Source organism: Triticum dicoccoides, chromosome 1B (genome assembly GCF_002162155.2).
Source record: "Triticum dicoccoides isolate Atlit2015 ecotype Zavitan chromosome 1B, WEW_v2.0, whole genome shotgun sequence".
NCBI classification, from domain to species: domain Eukaryota; kingdom Viridiplantae; phylum Streptophyta; class Magnoliopsida; order Poales; family Poaceae; genus Triticum; species Triticum dicoccoides.
Window position 1 is genome coordinate 478,486,146 of NC_041381.1, and position 7,312 is coordinate 478,493,457.

Below are 7,312 nucleotides of genomic sequence, written 5' to 3' on the forward strand. Positions count from 1 at the left end.
GGAGGGGGGGTAGGATTCCAGATTAGGAAGGAGGGGGGGTTAAATAGGAAAGGTGGGCTAGGGTTTAGTCTCTAGGGGGTTTTGGAGCGTTTCGGGGCCTCAGATCGACATCGGACGGCTCCGGAGCGGAGGGGGTTTTAGGTGGGCTGCAGGTGGGCTGTGACGAGAGGGTCTGGACTGAGGGGAGAGAAGAGAGGTGCTGCCCAGCGGCAGTTTCGGAAGCCGAAACGTCCGACGAAGGTACCGGCAATGATACCGCTATACATTTAACGGTTGGGCTATCAGATGGACTCCGAATGCGACGAAACTTGGCAGGCGGCCTGTCTACACTATAATAAGACCGCACGACAAGTTGCAACCCATTCCAAGAACATTTTTATGCCACTTATAAAATAATATTTTGGAGGTGCCGCGGGCGCGTGCAAGTGTGTCTCGCTCAGAACGGACAACGGAGAGAACCGGCGGAACCCGAACGGATGCAAGTTTTATGAAAACGATGCCGATGCAATGCGCATGATGCTATGAGACGAGATGCATAACGAGAACAAAAAGCAAAACAATAGACAAAAACCCAACCACGAAGGAAAATAACATATCGCATCTCCGGAAAAGGCAAGAGTTGGAGTTACAATTATGGAAAGTTGTATCCGGGGCGTTACAACACTCCACCACTACGAGAGGATCTCGTCCCGAGATCTAGGATGGCACCGGAGGGAAAACAGAAAGGAAGAGAAGAGGTAAAACTAAGTTGCTTCTTCGACAAATGAATGAAACCACGAACCTTGAGAGGTTGAAAAGTTGAAAGAAAGAACACAACGGAATTGAACATAATTGAGAGCACTGTGGTAGAAAATAGAAAACAAGGAACACCATGTGAACCTTGGAGGTTGCAAAGCTATGAATGACGAGTACAATGGACAAGAAGGAATTTGAAACCACTCCGGTTGGAACGAGATAAACAAGGAACAAGGACGATCAAATTCGGACAGCACTCCGGTTGAAAAGAGATGGAAGTCTTAATAAGATGAAAAGAATTTGAAGAGATGACACAACACTCCGGTTAAATGGATAAGCATGAAAAGAACACGGTCCTCACAATTCGAGATGATGAGTAAAGAGAGCAGCATCACCATGCCTCCAGAAGAAAGAGTAGAAGATAGATCATTGGAATAACAGATGGAGGAGAAAATGCCAACTTCTGCCACAAAAGAACTTGGAAAGCACCTTGCAAAGAAGAATTGAACGGAGTTGTTGGAAAACCAACAACAAAAGGATATGATCCTCGTGGGCTTCTGTAGACATCTCAAAACTTGAGGTGAAATTCTGCCACTACGGAACAAATAATATAATTGATAACACCGACGAGATGAAAAATTTCTTCCATCGAGATGATAGAGAGATAACTTGAATCATTGATAAGCACCACAAAAGCAACAATCCTTAGGGAAGGCTTTAGGTGAGATATGACACAAGATAACTCCAACAATGAGGTTGATTGGTCGAAAAGATCTCTTGAACAAAGAGAAAATGATGGATTTAAAATACCTCATTCTTGACAACATATGAATCATGAAACATGAAGGAAATTGTCAAGAGTGACATAACACCACCTCAAGAGATAAGGTAGAAGGAATTGCACTTCAAAATGCAAAAGAAGAATACTTGAACTCCTCAAAACAAGACATGTGTTGAGCACCATGTTTATATTTTGACTATAGCTTGGCGGATCTTAGCTCCGAGAGAAATCTTGAAGAACAATTGAATAATGAAGAGAATCCTTGATAAACCACCATGTAGAGCCTCAATGAAGAACTTCGGTAATAAAAGAATGATCAAACGAAAGAGAAGTTGAAAACACAAGGTGAAGCCTTGCGATGATTTAGATGGAGCTTCGTGACAAGATAATTGAGAGAGCTTGGAACTCCGAAAAGAAAGTTGAAGCCTCTCGAACCGAGAAATGTGACCTGATGAACAACTCTGGAAAGAAGAAACTAGATCATTGGATGAAACAATAATAAGAATTACGTTATGCCTATCCTTCACCAATTTAAATTGATGACAAGCAACGGATTTGGCATACTACTTATTCCCGTAGAAAGGATTAAGAGAGGTATAGCGCAAACTTGAAGAAGGTATTGATGGAACCACTGGTGGGATTAAAAAGAACGAATGAATTGATATGATAACAAGAGAAAAGGAATCTTGAGCGAACCACCATACGAATTGAGAACGAACGAAGTAAAGGGGTGAATCACCGGTAAGAATTAGAGAACGAATGAAGATACTTGAGGGAATTTGATACAAGAGAACGAAGAGATCATGAGCTGATTAGAGAATACTTGAGCAGTGCACTGGTAAGATTTGGAGAACAAGAGTTGAAGGTTGAGAATGAGGAATTATGACATGATGGACTTCGGAGGAAAGAAATGGAAATAACTCATGAAATGCTCCGGATGGATGAAAAGAATTCTCACAATCAAAACAATTATGAGAGGATGGCATCAAGCTAGAACCACGAATCTTGAAGAGAATGGACCAAGATTTGGAGGAAAAACTCTTCCTCGGTCTTCAAACATTGAGAAAGACGATGAGAAACACCACCATGGGTTGTTGAGACACTCCAAAATGAAAATTGGAAAGGTTGAACCAACGATGAAAAGAATTTGAAAGATCTTGGAGAAAGACATATGACTGATGATAATTCATTCTTATGTCAAACTTTGAAAGACTTTGGGAATGGCTCCGGAAAAATTAGAAGAGTCAGGTAAGATCCTGGTAAAAGACTTGTGGGTTAGGGCCCACTAAAAAGGTACACCGTTGAACGATTTATTGAAAAGGGGGATGGCACCGGTTGAATTAAATGACTTGAATGAGATAATGATCTCCAAATAGATTGAACGGATTAAGAATGGAAACACCAATCTTCCGAGATATCTTCAGCACTCCAGAACAAATGAATAGCGAGAAGTGAAAGATTAAGAGGTACACCGGCATGAGAAAGCATTTGACACGAGGAAAAGAATATGATCAACACTGAAAGCTTGAATTAACACCACCGGAGAAGAAAATAACAAAGAATGATGAACTTGAAACTCCTAGCCAACTTCATGATAATCACCGGGTAAGAACATTGATTGAAAAGAGTGAATAGACTTCACATGATTAAATGGATACTTGATTAAGAAATCTGAGTCCTTGAAGAAAAAGGGTGGGAGGGTGGGAAAACAAAGGCAACTTGGGGACGGATGAAACGAACAACATTAGGAAACTGAGAGATGATCTTGCGAATGTTGAAATGATCGGATCCACTTGAAAAGAAGCACACCGGTTGGAAAGAATTAACATGACAATCTCGATGTACTCCCATAGAAATATGAGAACACCGCTTGAAAGGTATGGAATCAACACTTGACATTGAAGCAACTCAAATACCACAACTCAAAACAAAACAAAGGATTGGCTTGCAGAAATAAGCCGGAACAAATACATATGATAGAGATTTACCCAATCTCATATCATGCATCTGTCGGAAAGATATCCTAGGAGCTACTTGAATTCCCACCTATAAAACTCCCGAAACTTTCTGGTTATGCAATCTGGTGTTGGGGATACAGGGGAAGCAATATATCTCACCCAAACTAACAATACCTACATCCAAGCTGTATCCATCCGTCAAGACATAACCAAGAAACCTTCGGAAATCATGTACCTCAACCTTCGAAAAGCATCTGTTATATGAGTTATGGCAATACTCCCGAACTCCCCAGTACTGGGTGACATCGAGGTTATCTCACCAACAACTGCATAAAAGAGATTTTCGATGTCGACAAAACTCAGGTATTCCAGAACTGCAACGATAAAATTGTGACGACAACACCTCGGAGCTCAACTCCCCGGGTCAATGCCACATAATAGATAGGAGGCACCAAGAACAATGTTCTCGTCACAAAACCATCGGAACGATTCCAAGATACCCGCGTGATCCTAAAAAAATTAGTGAAATTTGAGGAGAGGAAAGTCAAAACATCTACGTCAAGAGACCTCACCAGAGCGACGAAGGGGGCTGAGGAGTAAAAGAATCCTACTCTCCGATATATATAATCCTAAGACTCAAAATAGTTTTCTTTTCTAGACTCAACAACGGCCAACAATCAAGGGGGCTCCTATGGCCGGAACCTGGCTCTGATACCAACTTGTCACGCCCAATATGCGACCCTATCCAAAAGGAACTCGAAGGTCCCACCAAGGATAGACCTACATATTGAAACACTTTTGCAAGGTGGATATCATTACATCAACATTACATAATAGATGGGGATACATACACAAGGCATACAATGCCACACGAATACAACATCATAATACATAATAGCATCATCCGACTACGGATGAAACACAAACAGAAACTCAAACAACATCCACCCTGCTAGCCCAGGCTGCCGACCTGGAACCTATCCCCTGATCGAAGAAGAAGTAGAAGAAGAACTCAACGCAAGCAAGCATCGCTCTCGCGTCATGATCATCGCATAACCTATACCTGCAACTGTTGTTGTAGTAATCTGTGAGCCACGAGGACTCAGCAATCCCATTACCATGGGTATCAAGACTAGCAAAGCTTAAAGGGAAAGGAAGGGGTAAAGTGGTGAGGCTGCAGCAGTGACTAAGCATATATGGTGGCTAACATACGCAAATAAGAGCGAGAAGAGAGCAAGCGGAACGGTCGTGAAACTAGCAATGATCAAGAAGTGATCCTGAACTCCTACTTACGTCAAACATAACCCAGAAACTGTGTTCACTTCCTGGACTCTGCCAAAAAGAGACCATCACAGCTACACACGCGGTTGATGCGTTTTAATTCGGATCTGGTGTTAAGTTATCTACAACCGGACATTAACAAATTCCCATCTGCCTATAACCGCAGGCACGGCTTTCGAAAGTTTATACCCTGCAGGGGTGTCCGAACTTAGCCCATGACAAGCTCTCGCGATCAATGAAGGAATAGACCTTCTCCCAGGAAGACCCGATTAGACTCGGAATCCCGGTTTACAAGACATTTCGAAAATGGTAAAACAAGACCAGCAAGACCGCCCGATGCGCCGACAATCCCGATAGGAGCTGCACATATCTCGTTCTCAAGGCAACACCGGATGAACACTACGTACAACTAAAACCAGCCCTCGAGTTTCCCCGAGGTGGTGCTGCAAGTGGCTCTGGTTCGGACCAACACTTAGACAAGCATTGGCCCGGGGGTGCTGTAATAAAGATGACCCTTGGGTTAATTACTCCCAAGGGAAATATAGGTGGTGGTGAGGCAAATGGTAAAACCAATGTTGGGCCTTGCTGGAGGAGTTTTATTCAAAGCGAACTGTCAAGGGGGTCCCATAAATCACCCGACCGCGTAAGGAACGCAAAATCCGGGAACATAACACCGGTATGACGGAAACTAGGGCGGCAAGAGTGGAACAAAACACCAGGCATAAGGCCGAGCCTTCCACCCTTTACCAAGTATATAGATGCTTTAATAATATAAGAGATATTGTGATATCCCAACATAATTCTGTCCACCATGGAGCAATCTTCAACTTCACCTGCAACTAACAATGCTATAAGAGGGGATGAGCAAAGCGGTAACATAGCCAAGCAACGGTTTGCTAGGAAGGGTGTCAAGAGTTAGAGGTTCATGGCAATTTGGGAGGCTTGATGAGCAAAAGATAGGTAACGCAGCATAGCGATAGAACGAAGCAACTAGCATAGCAATGATAGTAGTGAGATCCAGGGTGACGGTCATCTTGCCTGATATCCCGCAAGGCAGAAGAACGAGTCCATGAAGAAGACGAACGGGAGTAGTCGAACGAATCCTCACAATCGCAACATTACCGGAACTAAGAAGCAACACCGGACAGAAACAAACAACATGGTAAATGCACAAGCATAATCATGGCATGATGCACAATCAAGTATGATGCATGTCCGGTTTAATAAGGCATGGCATGGCAAAGTGCAACAAACAATACTACAAGTTAAGTGGAGATCAATATGCAACGAGTTGCATATTGACGAAACACCACATAAATTATTTAGTTCTCTCTCGGTTTTGTACCCAACAATATTAAATGTTATTAAACATGGCAAGGGGTGAAGCATATGAAAAACTACCTATCTAGACAAGTTTAAATGAGGCTGGAACAACAAACAACAAGTCCGGAAAAACCCCATATGCATATTTTAGATTCGGTACTGTTCTGCCCTAAACCATATTTTATAGTTGATAAACAGGAAAATGAAGTGCAACATGTTAATCTATGCATTTTTCCACCCCATTTACATATATAATTTATTTAAATCCGAGCTACGGTTATTTAGTTATGAAATAAATCATTTTAACATGGCATATTCGCAAATTTAAACAAACAGCAAGATAAACATTTTAAACATGGATGAAAATGGCATATTCTTAATCTACACAAAATTCTAAGCAATTTACATGTTTAAACCATTTTAATATGATGCACGGTTCATGAGTTATTATATGCATGAAGTTTAGGGTCCAATCTGTAAAAATGCAGTTTTCTGGGTAATAGGCAAATTCGCAGAACGGGAAAAAATACGACATGGGCCGAATCTGATAGAATTGGGCTGGGGGAAACAGCTCACATTGCGGGCTGGGCCCGGTTGGGAGAGGAAGCGCGCTGGGCCTCGCGCGGCTGGCAGCCCACGCAGCTGGCCAGCGCGGTCAACGCACAGGGGTGGCGAGCGCCGAGAAGCAGGGGATGCAGGGGCAACGGGAGGGAGCTCCGGCGAGGTCGTGGAGGACCGGCGAGGCGCGGAATGGGGTGGATCCGGATAGGGGCCGTCAGATCCGGACGCGAGGACTCCGTTCCCGGCATCGGTGAAGGCCATCGGCGTCGAGAGGAGCTTCACGGGCGGATCTTGCGGGGGAAAAGAGAGAGAGCGAGGTGAGAGAGAGGGAGGACGAAGGGAAGGGAGAGGGAGACGCGGGCAGCAGCGACCTGGGTCGGCGGCGGCGGAGCAGATCGGTGGTCGGGGCGGTGCACCGGCGAGGCGGCGCGCATCGGCGAGCGGGCGGACGGCCACGCGGCGGGGCGCTGCGAGGGGAGGCGCTCGGGCGCAGGCGAATGGGAGGAGGTGCGGGGCGCACGGGCGGCGACATGCGGGCTTCGCGGGGCCCAGACCGGCCCAGGGCGGGCCGTGGATGGGCTTCCGCAGGCCTCGGCGGCGGGGAGGACGCGGAGACGCCAAGCGGCGCCCGGTGGTTGGACGAAGCGGCGGCTGGCGGCGGCGCACCCATTGG